Below are 17871 nucleotides of genomic sequence, written 5' to 3' on the forward strand. Positions count from 1 at the left end.
GGATTCAAACCCAGGCTTGTCCATGAACATGCTGTGTGACCTTGGACCAATAAAAGAGTCTTCAGAAAAGAGCCTTAACTTCTGAACCTCAGCTGCGGCTTCTACTAAACAGGGACAATAATCTGAGTGCCGTCCTACCTCACTGGGTTGTAAAGATCAAAATAAGAATGGAAAAACTGTATGTCATTGTGCTGAGTAAGCTAAAAATCCTGTACGACATAAGGAATTATCACTGTCATGGTAAACTCTGCTACACAGAAAATTCTTGTCTGCTTTGGGTGTGGAGGGTGCAGGAAACAGAATGGCGGGCCCAGGTTTCAAATCTCAGGATTCTTTAGAATATACTTTCTTTTCTTGAAGTAAACCCCACTAAGCCTTCTCCGGATCCTCTAACACTAGCATGCAGGATGGAGGGATCACCTCGGGTCTTGTCTTTAACCTCAAGCAAAGCTGAAAGCATGGTGTGCTTTCATGGTTAATGGTTTTAACTTAATGTATTCTTTAAAAAGCAGAAACAGAAAATGATGAAAATATTTACATATACACAGGTGTGTAACAGAGACCCAAAGACACACACGTGTGTCCTAGCACCTGCAGCACTTAGAAATCACACTGGCCCCATATTTGGTTCAACTCAGGTCCTTTTCTGGTGCTCTAGATTTGCCCATTTTATCACTTGTACCAACCAGGGAGAGGAGGAAGCTTTTAGAAAATGCCAGGTCTTAGAAGCTATAAGGCAGACAAAGGTCTCCTCTTTCACAGCCCCCATCGGTTAGTGCTTTGAAACACTGCATTGGGTTCAGTTTAAAAGTGCACCAGACTCCAATGGCCAGCCTGACAAACACCCTGATGGACACTCTCTAAATGTCACTTTGGTTCCACATCACGAAGTAGGAAGGCGGAAATAGCAGTGGTCTCAGAGTTGAAAACTTGAGTTCAAGTTCAAATTCTGCTTCTAAACTGTAGGATTAGGCAAACTGCACTGTTACTAATTGATGTGTTCGTACTGTAAACATAACTTCTGCGTCCTGCTTCTGGGGCTGAAAATTACAAGCATTTCCCCATGTTTCATACTCTTGATAATGATAATTTTTAATGGCTGAACAATATTCATTAAGTGAATATTATGTCATTTGCTTATACGCTTTCTTATTATTAGACACTGGATTTTTTCCCGAATTTTCACAACTGTAAGCAATGCTGAAATAAGCAAGCAGCTTTTTCTAGGTATTGATTTATTTCTTTAAGAAAGACTCTCAAAAGTTGAAAATACGACCGTTTTTATGATTTAATGCAAAATGCCAATAAGCTTTTCCAAAGGGCTGTATTGATTTACAATGCAGCTAGAAATATATGTGGGTACAGTTTCACTGTAGCCCCTTTGGGGTTGGGTATTAGCTTATGGGGGGTTTTCTAACTTACTAGGTAAAAAAAAGATGCACAATTATTTTAATTTGCGCTTCTCAGATTACTAATGAGGTTAAACATATTTCATGTATACTATATACTTTTGGAAGCTTTTCTGCATGAGCTTTAGCCATATATCTATGAGATCATAACTTTTTTTCCTAGCATATGCACTTATTAAAGTGCATTAATCTTTCCTTGGTCTCTCATTTTTACTGCAAGTATTTTCCCAGTCTACCATTTTTCTTCTTCTTCTTCTTTTTTTTTTTTTTTTCTGTACGGGGGCCTCTCACTGTTGTGGCCTCTCCCGTTGCAGAGCACAGGCTCTGGACGCGCAGGTTCAGCGGCCATGGCTCACGGGCCCAGCCGCTACGCGGCATGTGGGATCTTCCCGGACGGGGGCATGAACCCGTGTCCCCTGCATCAGCAGGCGGACTCTCAACCACTGCGCCACCAGGGATGCCCCTTTCTTCTTATTTTGATAAGTCTTATAAGACATGGAAGTTTTACATTTTTATGTGAACATTTGCTAGTCTTTTTCCTTCGTGATTTCCTCAATGACTTTTAAGCTTAAAAGTCCTTAAGCCAGAGAAATTGCAAATATTGGGTTTTATCCTCTTTTACTTTGACTTTGAAGTATTTACTCTTTAATCCATCTGGAATTTATTTTGCCATATGGTGTGAGGTAAAGTCTGAATCAGAGGGTGAAAACTCAAATTCCTCCAGGAGCCAGGCAGGTAAGTTAAAGGAGTAAAGCAGGTCAGGTAGAACAAAAAGGATGAGGTGGAGACCGGGGAGAACTACAGAGTATTTGAGGGGAGGCAGCTTGTCTGTGCAGGAAGTTTTTGGTCTTCTAATTTTTCAAGGAAAGCCATAAACCTATAGTTTTATGGGAAATCATCCAACTTTTAAATATTGGGCCAACATTGCAGGCTAAAAATCCTTCTCTGTGTCTACTGGGTACATCTATTCCTCTGAATACCACTTGGTAGCCTCTGGTTGAAGCTGATGCTTTTCCAAGTTATTCCAACAACATTTCTTGACTAAGCCTTTTCTTCTCCATTAGTGTGCAATTCTTCCTTTTTCAAATATTAAAATTTTACATATAACTGGTACTATTTCTAGGTGATTTTATTTCATCAATCTGCTTGATTCCTATTCTCTTTTATTATAGAATTAGGGCATGTTAATATCTCTAAAGATGAGCACCCTTTCATTATTCTTTTTAGAATCTCTTTCATACTTTCATCTGTTTATTATTCCAGATGACGTCTTAAACCCTTCTATCAAATCCCCCAAATTCCCTTTAGGATTCTGTTTGGCATTCCATTAAACTGATAAATTGACATATTCAGAGTAGCTTGCCTTCTCATCTAGGAACATGTTATATTTCCTAATTATTCATGTCCTATTTTGTAGCTCTTAATAAAATTTTGCAGTTTTTGTCACATAGGTCACATATAGTTCTCAATGAAGATGATATTTTAATTTTTATTGATTTTTTTTTGACTGGGACATTTTTCCTTATATTTCATAACTGGTTATTGCAAGTATATGGGAAATCTACTGACTTTTGAAAAGCTGTTTTGTAGCCCAGTTACAAATAGTTTTATTAACTATTAAATAGTTTTTTGATTAATGTTTTTGTCACAAATAATGATAGCTTTGTCTTTGCCTCTTGTTTCTGTTTCATGTCTTATGTCACTTAAGCCAGAACTTCTAAAACAATGCTAACTAATAGATACACCCTAATCTATTACTAGTTTTAAAAGGAATTTATCTAATATTTAACCAGCAAGCGTTGGCTTTTGACTAGAAATCAATGTTCTTTATTACACTAAGTATCATTTTTGTCTTTCATTTTCAATATTGTTGTGACCTAGTATTGTGATCAGAGGCGTTTTTAATCACTTATTGAACACAAAAAAACAAATCTCAGCACAGTGCACTCAGAAAGTGCTGGAAACTTGCAAAATAAGTATGAATCAGATATACGTGGATTTGAATCCCAGCTCTGATTCTGTGCGACCCTGAATGCAATCCCCTCATCTGGAAAACGGGGATAATGACTCTGATGGCACAAGTTGGTTATGAGAATTAAAATGAGTTAATGTAAATAAGCTGTGCTTAGTGTAGTACTCGGCACCTATGAGAAGCTCAACAGATTTCACTTTCCTCCTCAATCATTTAAAAGAAAGAGACAATGGTGGTACAAACAATTTCTCAAACGAAAGCTTTCCAAGGAATAGCTTGCGTTTATAGGGTTGAGAAAACACCATCCTAGTCTTCCTGCTTTAGTGCATAGGGCTTTTCCTCACTTTTTCAAAATTTACTGTCCATCCCTTGCACTCGTGCACGGATTCTTTGGCCTCTGACACAAATGAAAATAAAAAACCAGGCTGACATGTAATATGAACCAGGAATGAAACAAACTGTGTTTCCATTAGGCCCGAACACGCGTGCTGCTCAGATAAACGCATGAACAAGCAGCTACTCAAAGTGAAACCAGATGTTTGGAGGTTTCTGGCCTACGCTTTTTTATAACCCTTCATATAACACTCATAGTCCCGTCATTTCACCAGAAGATCCTCTGCTCTGTTTAAACAGCAAGAAACCCTCCCAAACCTCTGTTAGATTTGCAATCACTAAACCCGCGCTTGATTGTGAAGAAAAAGGAGCTTCTCTCAGTAGAGATCCTTAGGTGCAAATTCTTTGGCCCAGACAAGCACTAAGGACTGACAAAGTACACACCCTGCAGTGTCCTCAGAGCAGAGCCTCAGATAGTTACCTGTTACCCTGGGAAACGGGACCCAAGGGAAATGGGTACCGACTTAGGAGGGGCCCAGGGAAAGTAGAGAAAAGCCAGTGTAGAAAGAGCATAGATTTGGAGTCAGACTGTTCTAGTTTCAAATCCTGGCTCTGCCCTTACTCCCTGTGTGACTATGGACAAGTTTGTTAATTTCTCTGAACCTTATTTCTTCATCTATATAAAGAAAATAATTTCTCCTGCTTCCCTGGGACTGTTACAAAATTTAAGTTAGATAATGCATGTACAACACTTAGCTCGCTCCTGGGGCCCCATAAACACCGAAAACAATTAGTGACTGTTATTGCCAATAACAATAACGAACCCTTGTACGGCACCTGTCATGTGCCCAGCATTGTTCTCAGTATGGGTACTAATATTATCACCATTTTTCAGATAAGGAAACTGAGGCATTGACGGGTTATGTATCTTGCCCAAGGTCACACTGCTAAGTGGCCGAGACTGGATGCAAACCAGGCCATCTGGATTCAAATCCACTCTCTAACCACTAAGCCATGTTCCCCCTCTTTCTCCTGCTTCATGACACAATATAACTGATCCGATTCAGTGCCGCCTTGAGGCTTCCTTTACGTGGAAGGGCACACACACAGTTCGGGCCACAGAGGGCTTACGCAGTAAGGCAACCCATTTCTAGGAAGCGCTGCTGACCCTGAGATCAGCGCACAACCTACCCTGTATTCCTCTCTCCTCCGCCTTCAAACCTCACTTCACCTTTTCTCATCTTCACTACCCCTTCCTGTCCCACAGGAAGAGGTGTCTCCTCTCCTTTCCTAGAATGAGTCCTCCGTTCTGTGTCTCCCCCCCACCCCGCCTTGCATCAGTCACCTCCCCACTCTCCTAGGCCTCCAATCTCCTCCTCTGGCTCCTTTCCTGCAGCTGACAACACGCTCAAAACTCCCCCCACCTTATGTAAACCTTTCCTTGAACTTGCCTCCTCCTCAGGTTACTCCCATCTGTCTCCTTCCCTGCTCCGTCTAGAAGGAATTGTTTCTACTCAACGCCTCTTACTCCTGAACTTGTGGTGACCCTGCTTCCACCTGCAACAGGGGCGGAAACGCTCCCATTTACGTTGCCAATGACCTCCTAATGACCAATTCCAGCAGCTTCTTTGTCATGAGCTCCCCAACTTTTCTCTAAGGCGAATCTCTGTGTCTCTCTCCCCTACCTACCCTCTGAATACTGGAGTTCCGTCCTGGACTCCCTGCTTCTCAGGGCTCTGCCCTCTCACATCCACACCATGACACCCAAGATACCCATCTGTCTCCAGGTCAGAGCTACCCCAAGTCAATGCCTGTTTACCCATCTGCCTGCTGGTAACTGCCAACAACTGACACCCACTTGGAAATCCTATGAGCAGCTCAAATCCAATGTGAATTGACCATCTCCCTACCTCCTTCCCCCAACAAATCCATTTCCCCTACTTATTTCCTAATTGAGTTAACAATATCACTTATTTCCTAATTGAGTTAACAATATCACACAGTATCCATTCTCAGAGGTTGACACTTCCTGCCTCTCCCTGACAGCAAAGTGGTCAAGAAAACTAGTCTATAATGTCCTTGAATGCATCCCTTCCTTTATACAAAACTGTAGCACTTTCCCAGTTCAGGCCCTCTTCTCTCATCTAACCATACTGGTTACTGAATCAGTCTTCCAATTCTTCTCCCTATTTTAGTCTGAGAAACTCACCCATTTGTATAAACCACTGCCAAAGAGATCCACCCAAGCCCCAAATCAAGCTACATCTTTGCTTAAAAACTATCCTGTGCTCCCCACTGCCTTCAAAACCACACTTTTACGCTGGTCCATAAAGCCCTTGCCAGGCTGGCCCTAACCTCATTTTCTAGGCTCTTCTCTGGGAACCATCCCATTCATGCCCTCTACCCACTTCCAGTAGATACACCAGGCACTCTCACACAAAGGCATGAGTGGGAAAGCACATACGGGGAAAAGTGTGGATACTGGAGCCAGAGAGCCCTGGATTCAAATCCCAGCTCTTTCACTGACCAGGTATGAAACTTCTGCTTAGTCATCTCATCACTCTGAGTTCCACTTTCCTCTGGAGAAAAAATACCTACTTTGCATGCCTGTTGTAAAGAGTCTGAAACAGTTTATCTAAAACATCCAGGATAACACTTAGATGCATTATGCAGTGAATAAACAGTAGCTGTTAATATTAATATCATTAATTTTGCCAAGTGATTTCAGAGAGGCAGGGAGGAGTTTGTAAAGACTGACAAAACGTGAAACTAGAATGCGGCATTTGAGAAGTTCCCTACGGAATCAGAAGATCAAACTTAAAAGAACAAATAACTGTTAGTGCCTTGGAATGTTCTGGAGCCCACATTTCCATTTGTGAACTGCAGACCTGAACCAGTTTCAGAGTTGCTCTACCCCCTGAATCCAGCAGCCATGGAATGCACAAAGCTCCCAGGACAGAAAGAACATTACTCAGCCAGGTGCCCGGCAGTGCCCTGAACTGGCAGTTGTGCCTTCCTTCCTTCAAGATGCTCACAAGAAGTTAATGTTCACGGAAGAAGGTTCTAGGCTGCAGTGAGTATCTGTGACCTTTGACCTTTCAGTTGGTGCTCACTGACCGAGGAAGACCTGGCTTCATGTCCTCCTGTGAGTCACTGTTCAAAGACAATGTCTTCTCATTTCTAAAAGCTAATAATGGTCCTTTCCTGCCTGATCCACAGTGACCACGTCTGTCATTGAGCAGAGATGGTTACTATTTCTCCTTTATTTATTAATTTTTTTTAAGTAACTCTTTCTCTATAGTTCCTTTCTGGTTCTCACTTCTGCTCTGGCCCCAAGCTGGTAATAATGAATATTTGCACACTGCTTTCCAGCTCACAAAGCACTTTTCTCACCATAAGTCCTTCATGCCTCACAACCTCCTCCTGCATCCCCAGCAGAGGTAGCTGCTCTGCTCCCATGGGAGCTCGCCCAGACCTCCCTGTTGGCACAGACCACATTCTATTGGAATTATTTATGAAAGGGTCAATTCTCCCAGTGGACTGCAGGCTCTTTGAGGGCAAAGCTTCTGTTTTTTTCACTGATGAGTCTCCAGCCCTTACCAAAGCTGATGTTCAGCAAACACTGAATCATTAAGAGACCCTTAAAAACGTGCTGAGGACTTATCCTGAAATCAACTGCTTTCATGTCATCGTCAGACTCTCTAAAGTAGGTTTTCATCCTAACTACAGGTGAGTTAGGTGAAGTTCAGACCTATCCAATGTCCCACAGCTCATAGATAGTGCAGCCAGAATTGAAACCCAGGTCTGTTTCACTCCAAAGCCTTTGCCCTTTCTCTGGACCACACACACCATCTCTCTGGCCATGGCGACAATCTCCACTATCTACTGCCAATGCCAAGTCCAGCAGACTTGGGTCAGGGTTATTCCTCAGAGGGTGGCACAGAACAGGAGGTCATGTATTTAGTCATGTCCCACACATCAGCGGTACTGAAAAGGGAAAGAAAAGGACACCACGGTGAGAACGCTCTTAAAGCCGCCGTTCTGAAATGGTGAAGCTGGCTGGCAAGGGGAGAAGCAGCTGCCTTTATCAAGTGAGAGAAAAAAGAGCCATCAGAAAATAAAAACTAATCATCTGTCACATAAACATTAAACCATTGCTGATAAAATATCTTCTACTGGAAACGCCACCTGAATGGGGGTGGGAGTTGGGGTTCCTTCAGCAGGAGTCAGTACAGGTCAGCCTGTTCTTCAGGTCCGGGCAGATGGGAGCCCTGCAGGCAGGGATGGCAGGCCCACTGCCTGCACCCTGTGAGCCTAGGCGATGTGAATGCCATGATCTCTAGGACCCCGGCTACCTTGATGATTCTCTGACTGCGAGAGTGTACAAGATGTCACCACACACCAGAAACCTGGTCACTGAGATGTAAGAGAAAGAGCATGGGCTCTGGGTTGCTAACCTAACTCTATTTCCTACTTAAGAGATCTTGGCAAATAGCATCGATCTCCGAGCCTCGGTTTCTTTATTTATAACGTAGAAACGCACGGAATCTAACTTCCAGGGTGTCTGGGAACTGACACTGCCCCCTGTACGGTGCCTGGCATGGAATCAGTGTTCAATCAACAGACTGCTCTCATTATGATCTTGGCTTTGCCAGGCTGTGTGACCCTGGACAAGTCATGGGACTTCTCTAAGCTGTGGTTTTCTTATCTTTAAAAGTGTGATTTAAATAAACAAAACCTGCCAGATGTAATCCCAAAGTAACAAAAACATAAACAGGAATAAAAACGCAGATGTAGAGAATGGACTTGAGGACAAGGGGAGGGGGAAAGGTAAGCTGGGACGAAGTGAGAGAGTGGCATGGACATATATACACTACCAAACGTAAAATAGCTAGCTAGTGGGAAGCAGCCGCATAGCACAGGGAGATCATCTCGGTGCTTTGTGTCCACCTAGAGAGGTGGGATAGAGAGGGTGGGAGGGAGGGAGATGCAAGAGGGAGGAGATATGGGGATATAGGTATATGTATAGCTGATTCACTTTGTTATAAAGCAGAAACTAACACACCGTTGTAAAGCAATTATACTCCAATAAAGATGTTAAAAAATAAATAAATAAAGTTCTAACTCAGAAAAAGAAGAAAAAAAAACACATAAACCAAAGTGAAATGGGAGCTCTGGCTCTGGGTGGAGGAAGAAGGCCAAAATGCTGACATAAAAGAGCCCAGAAATATCTGGACTCTTTCTGTTGACCCTCCCCCAGCACCTTCTCCCAGCTCCCTCTCACCAGCTGCCTGTCTTCACTCACCCCGAAAACAGACCATTCTTCAACGCTTTTCTCTCCTTGCTTAAATCTCTTTCCTTAGGAAACATTATCTTAACACCTGTGGTTTGCCAATAATCTCCAAGGGGTGGTAGACAGCTCAAATCGATTCATTTATCTCCATTTCCAAGGCCTCCATCCTGGCCCAGGCCAGCCTGAGTCCCTGCCGGGACCACTGTCACAGCCTCCTAACTGGTGTCCCAGCTCCTACAGCTGGAGAAACTTTCCAGTATGTAAATCAGATTAGGTCACTCCAGCTCAGAGTCCCACAATGGCTTCCTGCTACCCTTAGGACAGATTAAAAAACAAAACAAAACGAAGCTCTTCACGTGCCATGTTAAAGCCAGTACGGTCTGGCTCCTAGTACCTCTCCAGCCTTACCTGATACCATTCTGCCCTTTGATACCCACATCCCACACTGTGACCATCTCAAAGTTCCTTGAACTCCCAGCTCTTGCCTATCCCAGGGCCTTTGCACATGCTCTTCCCTCTGTTTGGTGTATTCTTCCCCAAAACCTTCATCTAAACAACGAATATCTACCCCTGTCCCAGCCATCTAAATTAGGTCCCCTGTTTGTTTCTCCAGAGTACCCTCTTCTCTTCTTTACTACAATGAATACTTACCAGTTACCATTATACACTTACACGTATATTGGATGATTGTCATTAAACTTAAGAATCTATCTCATATTGTCTCAAGCATGTCTGTAAACTCCCGAGGGCAGGAAGCATGGCTATTTAATATACCACGGACACCAATGCCTGCTCAGGACATGGCAGGTAAAAGGCAACTAGCGAACACTGGTTGAATGAGAATATGAACAGATGTAGTGTCTAAATCTGCCTGCAACCACTCTGGACCTGCCCCTCCTGCTGGCCCCTTAAAGCAGCAAGCAAGGGGCTTTGAGCCTTACTAAAGAAGTCCTTGCTGCCTTACGCGTTGTAAAGAGACTGAACCAAGGCTCTTCCCTCCTCCTCAGGTATATGGGCAGCTTCTCCTTTTTCTCAGCCTCACTTACCAGCCTGTGAGGACATCAAAGGCGGCACCACATCTGCCTCATGGCTGCACCTAAATGCCCAGGCCAGGGGCTGGCACACAGTAAGAGGCTGTCAGTGAATACTTTACTGAACCAAACAGACCAAACAGTGAAGCCTGTGGCAGACACCGATGACCCCATATTCACTTCCCCTCTTCCTTTTGTTTCGAGTGCCAAGGTGGCAAGCTAAAAATATTCCTCAGACTTCCTTACATCTCTGAATGTCCAAGGGACACAGCTCTGTGAAAGAAATGTAAGCTGAGGGTTTTAGGAAAAAAACAGCTTCCCTACTTCTTCCCCCTATCTTTTTTTTTCTGCCTGACATGCAGACGTGAGTCCTGGAGCTGCAGCAGCCACCTTAGGACCATGAGAAGCAAGCATGAAAGCAACAGCCAGAGCTGAGGATGGCAGAGCGCAAGGGCAGAATGAGGCTGGTCCCTGATGCCATGCTGAATTGCTGTACTGGCCCTGGATGGGCCTGCCCTAGACCGAAAGTGTACACAAGAACATCAAAATCCCACTTAAATGCCACTCTAGCAGAGAGCTTGTTACCTGAACACTAAATTCATTTCTAACTATTCCCATGGAGAGACAAGCTTTATTGCTAGTACCTACTGTGTCCTTGAGCTCCCTTTGCTTCTTTCCTGTCCTCGAGGCCCCAGGCCCCAGATAATTTACAAAATAGATGGCAGAGGCAGAGGAGGGGGTGGCGTGGAGGTGGTGGGAACCCTGCCCTGTCATCTGCAGGGACAGCTGCTGGCAGGGCTGGTCTCCAGGCTGCAGGTGAAGCGCTCTGATATTCCAAGCTCTCCTCCACTGAACAGATTTTTGGCCACAGTCTGTCTCCAGTGTGCTGACTTGAGTTCTACCTCCCACCTACAATTTCATTCCACTTATACCAGATTGCTTCCAATAAATCGCCGCTATCAGGGAGAGGTAAATTCACACAGCACTTTTCCAAAGAGGTGTTTTCAGTAGGAATTTCACAGAGTGCTTCCAATGTCATTGACAAGAAGGTTAAATTGATTACCGAGAGACCTTGATTCGTCATTGCTGTATTATATCTTATAATTCAGAGAAAGGGGATATGGGGAAGGGTGGGGCAGAGCTTATGAGAAACTGAAAATCATTTCTCAATCACTCCTTAGTTTCTTCTTTGAAGTAGTGCAGGTGTTTAAACAAACCACAGTACATAATGTCAGAGATTTTTCTCTCTAGATCCTTGCAGATGCACCCAGAGGCTGATGAACAGTAGTCTTACCCAATCAAAGCAAGGGGAATATACAAATAGCACTGCCCACCGGTCTCTGGAAAATCCTGAAAAACCCAACTTTGATGACCGTTGTAAGACAGAAGAAGCTCATGTGCAAGTATCTATTTACACCTGGGAATAAAGAGGAATGGGTTGCAGGGACAGCGAATAAAAACACCACTAGTGCTATTGAACTGTCCTTCTGTCCTTCCTGGCTGCCCCTCCACCGCCCTCTTCTTTTTTCTCATGAAATCACAAAGCTCAATCCCAGGAAACTTCCTCTGTCATATACAGTAACGGGCACTTGTTCTGGGCGCCGCAAGATAAAGCCTGCAGCTCTCGTCATTTTATTCCCTTGCTCAAAGCCTGCAACGGCACCACATACCTGCGGAATGAGCTTCTCCCTCAGGGCGGCATTCAAGGCGCTCCCTGATAACTCACTTGCCCCCGTCAAGGCATCCTTGCTCTAGCCAACCAGGATGGTGGCTCACAGCCAGCGCATAAGTCTCTGCCTACCTCTCTTCTGGTCACGCTCTTCCCGCTACCTGGAATAACATCCTCAACAAACCCCTGCCATTTCCTCCTTTAAATGTGAGAATGCTACCCATCCTTTAAGGTCCCATCATGTGTCACTCATCCAGGGAGCCCTCCCTGACCCATCTGGCTGGACGTGCCCCTGTCTTCCTCCAGCCCTCATGGCACTTTGACCAGGGACTCCACCAGCGACCCTTCTTTCTCTCTGCCTGGGTTAGAGGCACTTACTATGTAAATGCTCATCTCCTTAGTCAAAACCATGAACTACTTTAGCCAGAAACCACGTTATACCTTCTCTGTATCTCCACCTTAGGAAAGGCCAGGAATGTAATCATTTTTGGATAAAGGAGGAAAGGAAGGAAGGTAGGATGGAAGGATTAGATCTGCTTCTAGTCCCTGGACATAGAATAGGTCAATTTATAGCAGCTGCCTGGGCCTGAACAAAAGGACCCTCCTCTTTAATTACCATGAAATGTCCTCAGACCAGGAAGACCAGGGCATGTTTCTCGTAAAATTACCAGGGTCTATGTTTTCTAACGAGGATTCTAATTTCTCTTCTCTGGGTTTCTAAATCCACTGTGGGGTAACCTCTGTTATTTTCCACCTTGCCTCGCATTGCCACAGTGTCAGGGTGATCTGTCCTTTTATGCTTCAGCATCAACCAAAATGAAAGGCTAAGATGCTACATCTAGAGGCCCAGAACACTGCAACACTGACTCGTCAGGTCTTGGGGTTGCAAGCAATGCATACAAAGGTATTTTTATTTTAAAAATTTTGCATGTTGTGAGATTTTTTTCATGGTCTTTTTAAGGACTTCTCAAGAAAACTCCCTATGTTGATTTAAGATGCTTATATTGGAGGCAAATTAATAAAGGGGAAATTATATTCCATATAATACAAATAGAAATAAAATATTTATTTTATCAGACCAAACAGTAAGACACTCTGGCATCATGGACAGAACATGGGATTTGGAGACCAAGTTTCCATCCTAGCTCTGCCCTTATTGACTGTGTGACTTCGGGCTAGTCAATTAAATTCTCTGAGTCTCAGTTTCTTCATCTGTAAAGTTGAGATCAAAATGAGAATTCTCTAAGGTTCTCGTTCTTTCTTACACACAGAAAAGAGCCAAGCATGGTCCCTAACACACAGCAGGCGCTCTCTAAATGTCTGCTGAATGAATGAACAGGTGGAAAACGAAAGTAAGTGTAATATCCAAAAAAGGGGGCTTGATCCTGAAAAGAGGCAGATGACTAAAGAAGGAAGATCATGAACTTTGGAGTCAGACAGATACAAGTTCAAGTCCTGGCTTTTCTCAAAACATCCCTGAACGTCAATTTCCTCATCTACAATAGGGGGTGAAAATAAAAATAATCACCATGTGGAGTTACTGCAGGGCTTAGAGAATGTATTTAAAGCCCTGTGTAAATGGCAATGGTGAATTATAATTTAGCGACTGGTATACATCTTCCTACTTCCTTCAGTACTCGGGGTCAGCCAGGTCACCCACCCCCAAACGGAGCCAGAACCAGAAAAAACAGAACCTTCAAATTCGAGATCTCTGCGTGTGGGGGAAAGGCCATTCTTTCTGAAAATAGCCGCCATGTTTTATTCTAAAATGTGCTCAGTTTCAGTGGCTTGTGTGCATGTGTGTGTGGGTGAGAGAAAATGCATCTAGTTCAGAGGGAGCTCTGTCAGCGGCACATCTCCGTGTATATTTATTTGTGTACACAGTTTGTAAAGTGCTTTTAGATTTTTTGAAGGCAAAAGATAAACTTATTTAATTTAAAATCATCAGCTGGACTGCATTAAATGGAGGGAAAAGCAAAAACGTACACAATATAGCCATTTGTTAAATTAAACACAATTATTTCTCCCACTACTTAATTACAAACAGACATAAATACTCTGGATTCTGACATCTCAGATCTTCTTAAATTCTAGCTCTGCATCTCAGCGTGTAACGGAGGGAGGGCCACATTCCAATTTGTGTGTTAAGCAAAACCTGAGAGTTACAATTGTATATTGGGACTATAATGACTTCACTAAAACAAGACCTAAACTTTTAATTAACCTGCCAAGACAAATTACGACTCATGGTTCACAGGTAACGACCAAAGACAGCTAAGACGCAATGCCAGAGACGTGGGGAGAGCGGAATTAATAGCAACATCAGAGTCAGTCTGTTTTTGTATTAAAAAAAAAAAAACGTATTCATTAAACAATCACTGTAGCTTGAAGGAAGACAGACAAGTCAGAAAGGCAGGGAGAGAAAGGTGGACAGGGAAAGGGGATGGGAGAGAATATTAACCACTTCCATGTATCGAAGCCTGGGCTGGGCACTTTATATTCATTCTCTCCAATCTTCACAATGGGGATTGCCAAGTACTATTATCATTTCATTTTCCTGACAAGAAAGATGAGGCTCACAGAGGTGACGTGACTGACTGTGGTCACAGAGCTAACATGGGGCAGCGAGAGAAGGAAGGAATGGAAAGCAGTGCTCAGAAGGCATTTGGTTTTTTTTTTTTTTTTTTGGCGGTACGCGGGCCTCTCACTGTTGTGGCCTCTCCCGCTGCGGAGCACAGGCTCCAGACACGCAGGCTCAGTGGCCATGGCTCACGGGCCCAGCCGCTCCGCGGCATGTGGGATCTTCTCGGACCGGGGCACGAACCCGCGTCCCCTGCACCGGCAGGCGGACTCTCAACCACTGCGCCACCAGGGAAGCCCAAGGGCATTTGTTTTCATAGCTTAGTTGACAGACCGACCCCCAGAATCAGGATCACCTGGGCTCTACCTCAGGCCTCCTGGGAAAAGGCCCAGGAATCTGAATTTTGGACTCACTTCCCAGGTGATTCCTTTGTACAACAATATTTGAGACACCCCCCCCCCCATAAGATACTGTGACCCCTTGTTACTCAGAATGTGGGCCACAGATGAGCAGCATCTCACCGGGTGCTGGTGCAACAGACAGACTCTAAACACCCAGCCTGACTGACTGAAGCAGAGTCTGCATTGTAACAGGACGCCAGGTGGCTCACAGAACTCTGAGAAGCACAATACAGCCTAACTGCTCGGAAAGACATTAGAGGGTTAAAGGAGGTGAAGACAGATTTCATCATTTAGGTGAGAACAGGAGAACCTGAGGGAAAAGCAAGCTTCGTCTCCTTAATTATGACAAAACAGGCCAGCCAGCTCGGACAAGCCTAGAGGCGGCAAAGGCACCTAACTGTACCTACATCTTCTTCCTCTGAGAGGCACATCCTAATTAAAAGTAGCTTTCTTTGGGGCTCTGTATGCATTTCCTTTCATATTTGTGCTCAGTTATTAGAAATACAGAATTCTGATTGCAGGACACCTTAGTTCTGCGCAAGCATGATAATGCGCCTAAGAGAAATCAGGCTGTGAGACCGTGAAGCTGAAACTCAGGCACCACTAATGACTTGAAAATCATGTCTCTAAATTGAAGCCACCGTGTCCAGAAAGAAAGAAGAAACAGGGTCTGGAGCCTGGCAGACCCTGCCGAGTGTCAGTCTAATTGGTGGTGGGGACCAGACTGGCTCTCCCGTGACGGGAAACGGCTGCGCCGACAGCCTCCTGGGTCGCCACTAACCACCGAGCTGCAGCCTCAGATTCGAGTCTCAAGGAACCAGGAGATGGAATTTGCGCAGGGCCAGAACACATATTAGTGGTGGAGATTTAGAAGTGAGCACACTTTCTACTGCACCTCGAAAGAAGGCATCAAGGGAGGAAACCAACAGCACGGCGGCTGCCAAGACTGCAGAGACCAGCAGCTATAGGACAGACACTTCCAAACTACGGACAGACACTTCCAAACTACGGACAGACACTTCCAAACTACGGACAGCACAGAGCGATATGTCCTACCCCGGAGCTGATGTAGCCTAACAGCTCCACCTCCTTCATTTTGCTAAGAGGGAAGAATGTTGAGCCTGCAGTTACGGCAGAAGCCTATACACTGTGCACCGTATTTAATGGGAAGGTATTCTCCGCCTCAACTCTATGGGCAAAATTGCAAATAAGAGGAAAATGCCCTGAAAATGACTACTGCTGTTTAGGAGGAAGGACCTGGGTCTTGCAAGAGTTTTAGGAACCAACGACCAGATTCAGAGGTTTTTATTCAACTCCATTGCCCATGTCAGAGAGGCTCCCAGCCAAGGACCAAGACAGAGTTTTGAGGTGAACTCAAAACAACACAGAAAAACAAACAACCCAATCCAAAAATGGGCAGAAGACCTAAATAGACATTTCTCCAAAGAAGATATACAGACTGCCAACAAACACATGAAAGAATGCTCAACAACATTAATCATTAGAGAAATGCAAATCAAAACTACAATGAGATATCATCTCACACCAGTCAGAATGGCCATCATCAAAAAATCTAGAAACAATAAATGCTGGAGAGGGTGTGGAGAAAAGGGAACCCTCTTGCACTGCTGGTGGGAATGTGAATTGGCACAGCCACTATGGAGAACAGTATGGAGGTTCCTTAAAAAACTACAAATAGAACTACCATATGACCCAGCAATCCCACTACTGGGCATATACCCTAAGAAAACCATAATTCAAAAAGAGTCATGTACCAAAATGTTCACTGCAGCTCTATTTACAATAGCCAGGAGATGGAAACAACCTAAGTGTCCATCATCAGATGAATGGATAAAGAATATGTGGTACATATATACAACGGGATATTACTCAGCCATAAAAAGAAATGAAATTGAGCTATTTGTAATGAGGTGGATGGACCTAGAGTCTGTCATACAGAGTGAAGTAAGTCAGAAAGAGAAAGACAAATACCGTATGCTAACACATATATATGGAATTTAAGAAAAAAAATGTCATGAAGAACCTAGGGGTAAGACAGGAATAAAGACACAGACCTACTAGAGAATGGACTTGAGGATATGGGGAGGGGGAAGGGTAAGCTGTGACAAAGCGAGAGAGAGGCATGGACATATATACACTACCAAATGTAAGGTAGATAGCTAGTGGGAAGCAGCCGCATAGCACAGGGAGATCAGCTCGGTGCTTTGTGACTGCCTGGAGGGGTGGGATAGGGAGGGTGGGAGGGAGGGAGATGCAAGAGGGAAGAGATATGGGGACATATGTATATGTATAACTGATTCACTTTGTTATAAAGCAGAAACTAACACACCATTGTAAAGCAATTATACTCTAATAAAGATGTAAAAAAAAAAACCAAAAAAAAACACACAGAGGTTTTCATTAAGCAGAAAATCCATCCCTAAGCATTCTGGTTAGTGGAGTTTTGTCTTCTGGAAGTTTTATTTTCCTGTAGGGGATTTTATCTCCAGGCTGTGTCACTGCGCTTCTGATATAAACCAAAGCAACGTCTTCTGACCTGAACCACTGAGCCCAACGCATCATATATCACATTGTGGTGATCTAAGAAGGAGACAAATTCTGTGCAGTATATGCATAAAGAAGAAAAATTTCTTAAGACAGGATGCCAGGCTCCCCAGACACCCACAGGCTTGTGAGGTGGCCAAGGCGCTCTCTCTGAATGAGAACTCTTTCACTATGAGGGACAAGAAGCTGCTAAGAGCTCATTTAAATCCTCCGGGCTTGCCGTCCGCCAGAGCTCAGGACATCCCGGTTCTCTACAAAACCCCCATCTGATCAGACTGTTCATCCAGCCCTTTGCATGGCTGTTCTCACCCTCTTGCCAAGCCTTTATCTTTTTCTTCATCCTCATCTGCCAGGGGTTGTTGGCTCCAAAAGCAAAACAAACAAGCAAACAAAAGCTCACATAAGAAACCAAAAACCCAAACAACAGATCAGTGAGTTGAACCAAGCGAGATTATAAGGACGAATATAGGTGACGCAGAGGAGTAACAAGAACTCCTGTCTCCTTGTCAGTTTTGCCCCTTGGTGTTTAAATGTTGCTGCTACTCCACACACTAGGCCACAGATAACAGAAGGAAGGCGGCGGGCAACAGCGCTGGGCTCAGGTGCCAGCCCAACAT

General features: G+C 44.1%; 1 protein-coding gene across 1 annotated transcript in view; it reads right to left on the reverse strand.

The window, feature by feature from the left end:
• The window catches only part of TENM4 (teneurin transmembrane protein 4), a 2953681-nt gene that overhangs the window by 172945 nt on the left and 2762865 nt on the right, over window positions 1-17871 (reverse strand). The gene's annotated exons all lie outside the window — the stretch shown is intronic.

The sequence above is a fragment of the Stenella coeruleoalba genome, assembly GCF_951394435.1.
Source record: "Stenella coeruleoalba genome assembly, chromosome: 8".
NCBI classification, from domain to species: domain Eukaryota; kingdom Metazoa; phylum Chordata; class Mammalia; order Artiodactyla; family Delphinidae; genus Stenella; species Stenella coeruleoalba.